This window comes from Rhagoletis pomonella, unplaced genomic scaffold (assembly GCF_013731165.1).
Source record: "Rhagoletis pomonella isolate Grant_MI unplaced genomic scaffold, Rhpom_1.0 Rhpom_scaffold_00004, whole genome shotgun sequence".
Classification (NCBI taxonomy): domain Eukaryota; kingdom Metazoa; phylum Arthropoda; class Insecta; order Diptera; family Tephritidae; genus Rhagoletis; species Rhagoletis pomonella.
Genome location: NW_023458558.1, coordinates 61735945 through 61739816, shown reverse-complemented (window position 1 = coordinate 61739816; position 3872 = coordinate 61735945).

Genomic DNA, 3872 nt, shown 5'->3' with positions numbered 1-3872 from the left:
TGACAGTTGTTTGGCGCTTGACGCGCCAATTTAGGGATGGCAGTTAGAAAAGTCACTAATAAGAATTATCTGTTATTATATTTAATAGAAATAATTAATGAGCATTTTATGTAACAATTATCAAAGTTAAGTATTGCTAAAACTCCAATACATTCAAACAAAAATTGCTATTTCACCAACACACTCAAAGCCACATGTCCAAATTTTGTTTTCCTTCAATTCACATAGATTGTTTTTTACATTGCTTCTTTTATAAGTACTCATTTACACACGGCGATTTTTGTTGCCGTAACTCGACGTTTGTTTGAGTGAGAGTGACGAGGAAAGGAGAGGGGCACCAAGTTGCTCGTGCTCGGGCAACACGCTTTGTGCTCTCGTTCGCCTGTGTAAATTGAGTTAGCGGTTCTCAGCTGACAACAACAATTGCATTAACAAAAATCGCCGTTTGTAAATGAAACGAGCAACACCAAAAGGGAATGTGAAAAATCGCGTCGACAAAAGTTTCCGTGTATAAACACAGTCTAAAAGGGTTTATGTGTGAAAAAGAGACCACGATATGGAAAATTCTTCAATTCTTCAATTCTCACATTTATTCTTTATTTCCGTTCTTGACGTTTGCCATTTTGCACGTGGAGCTAAGCTAAAATTTTAATTTAAAAGATTTTCTGGTGCGAGCGGTTGCAGTTGATGAGATGTTTTGTTTTAAATTTAATTTTGTATAAAAAAGAAACAAAATTAAATAAAAATACCACGGTTAAAAGCAAGTACAAAGTGATACTGAAAATGCAAGAATGCCAGTTTGCTAATTGCTGGAGCAAGGAGAAGAAAACCTATGAGGAAAATGTTAAAATATATAAAAATGCTCTTTGAACTTGCTGAAGGAACTATATTTGAGGAACATAATAATGCCTTTCCCGGTAACCCAAGAATGCCTTTCGCTTGAAATGCGGATCGAATTGAGAACTTTCGGTATTCTCGGACCACAAACGGTGAGCAATTTTCGTTGCTGGTTAAGAGAATGAAGCTGAATGTTAAAAATATTGTTCGGAATTCTAAATTTATACTGATTGAGGATTGTTGGGTATACGGGCTAAGGAAAATTTACTAAAAATAATGTTTTTGTGTTTAATTACTATTCGTAACATTAAAACACGTCGTTTTATGTCTTAATTATAAAATAAAAATTGCAAAACAATCCTTGGAAGCCTGTACTCACAATATTTACTATCATTGATCTCATTTATTTGTTAACCAACCAAAAAGGATATGCTTATTTGTTTTTTTCGAAGCTATTATACATATGTATTATTTGCAATGATTTCATTTTTATACCCGAGCGCACTTGTGCTCAAGGGTATTATAACTTTGTTCACATAACGGTTGTTTGTAACAGGCAAAACGAATCGAGATAGATATAGACAAATGTGTACATAAATGACCAGAATGAAAAGAGAATTCGAGTCATCGGTGACTGTCTGTCCGTCTGTCCGTCCGTCCGCCTGTGCACACGATAACTCGAGTAAAAATTAAGGTATCTTAACGAAACTTGGTACGTGCACTTCTTTCTGGCGTAGGACGGATGGTATTGAAAATGGGAAAAATCGGACAATAACCACGCCTACCTCCCATATAACGGTAATTTTCAGAAATACGAAATCTGCGATATTTTAGAAACTAATGAAGATTATTCACTCAAAATTGATATTTACAATAATTTTTAGACGAAATATAAGAATATTATAAATTTTTGGAAAATGGGCGTAGCCACGCCCACTTATGGTTAGATGTGTATATCTTGGTAACCGCTGCACCAATTTCGTCCAAACTGGGCACAGTGTTGGCCTTGATACAGCATACTAAATGGCCGAAAATTAAAAAAATCGGAGAATAACCACGCCCACATCCCATATAACGGTAATTTTCGGAAATACGAAAACTGCGATATTTTAGTAACTACCGACGATTATTCACTCAAAATTGATATTTACAACAATTTCTAGACGAAAAATAAGAATATTATAAATTTTTGGAAAATGGGCGTAGCCACGCCCACTTATGGTTACATATGTATATCTTGGCAACCGCTGCACCAATTTCTTCCAAACTTAGGACATTTCTTGGCCTTGGTACAGCATACGAAATGTCGAAAATTTTTAAAATCGGACAATAACCACGCCCACATCCCATATAACGGTAATTTAGAGAAATACGAAATCTTCGATAAATCAGTAATTATTGAAGATAATTTATTCAAAGTTGATGCTTGCAACAATTCTTTAGCAGGAAATACGTTTAGGATAAAATTTTGGAAAATGGGCGTGTCACCGCCCTTGTATGATCACATATATGTATCTCGGTAACCGTTCTACCAATTTGTACCAAACTCGGTGTGGTTATTTGCCACATAGAATCAAAACGTTGAAAATTATTGGAATTGAACTAAAATTACGGCCGCCTTTCATATAACGGTAAATTTCAGAAATGCTTGAAACTTCAAGATTTCGAAATTTAAGGACGCTAATTTACTCAAAATTTATACACCCCGGTTTACCATGTAGCGGTAGCTTTCGGAAAGGTGAAAAACATATATTTAATACTTGCGCCGGGTATTTAATGTTCGGCTCCGCCCGAACTTAGACCAGTGATGCCACATTGTGGGTAATTTCCCTCTTTGAGCGATATTTTGCATCAAAAATGATTAAAAGGGAAAAAAGGGACATTTCATATAAATAAGGGATTTTCTTTTGACGCAGTTATTGTTGCATAATTGATCAACATTCTAGAATATTCGACATTCTTACGTAATTAATCGTTCTGAAGATGTGATGTGGAGTGAAGTGGTATATAATTGTTAAAAAGTACAAGGCCAATTTCGAAAATTTTCTTACGTTAACGAATTCAAGCACTGAGTAAGAAAGAATCTTTTCAGTTGTAACTGGTATTTCATGTAAAAAGCGGAACAAATTATCTGATGAAATGTTTAATAGCACATGAATGTGCTTCAATTTTAAAGTCACCAAAAAATTATTTTAGGCCCTTAGTAAGTGAGAAAAAAAATGAAAGTGAAAAATTTAATGAGTGAAAAAAAAGAAAAAGGGGTTTTTCCTTAACAGCGGTCGGCCCTCGGCAGGCAATGGCAAACCTCCGAGTGTATTCCTGCCATGAAAAACAGCTTCTCATAAAAATACACTTGCCATTCGGAGTCGGCGTAAAACTGTAGGTCCCTCCCCTTTGTGTGACAACATCGAGGGGACCGCCACAAATTGGAGGAAAAGCACATATGTGTAAGCGCCAAACTATTATTATTATTTTATATGAATTTTACTTCTTTACTACTGAAACATGGGTATGTTTAAATTCGTTGGGAATTTTGTGGAATAAATTTTCAAGATGTGGGTAATTGAGGGATTTTTTCCCCATTTTCGTGGGATTTTTAACAGAGAATATCTGGCATCACTGACTTAGACTTTCTTACTTGTTTCTTATAGAAATTGATTGCATGCAGTTACAAATAAAGCTGTCACGTTCCACAAGCTAGTCCGAGATGTTTTGACCGATTTTTATCGAATGTTAAACGCGAGTGGCAATTCGTTACCAGAGGCTGCGACAGAGAACTATCGAGATGTTTTAACAACCGCTGGTCAGCAGCGAGGCCGAGATAATTTGATCGATTGTTAGGGAATTTATTACTTCAGCTTAAGCACGATTATTTTCGAGTGGGAATTCGTCTACGAGAGAAAACATCGAGAACAATCGAGATATTTGAACAATCCAGACAATCGACTTAAACATCACGGACTCTCCCATCACTACGGACACATCTAAATATGTATGTCAGCTCCTTGTTGAATTGTTGAACCACAAGCCATAAA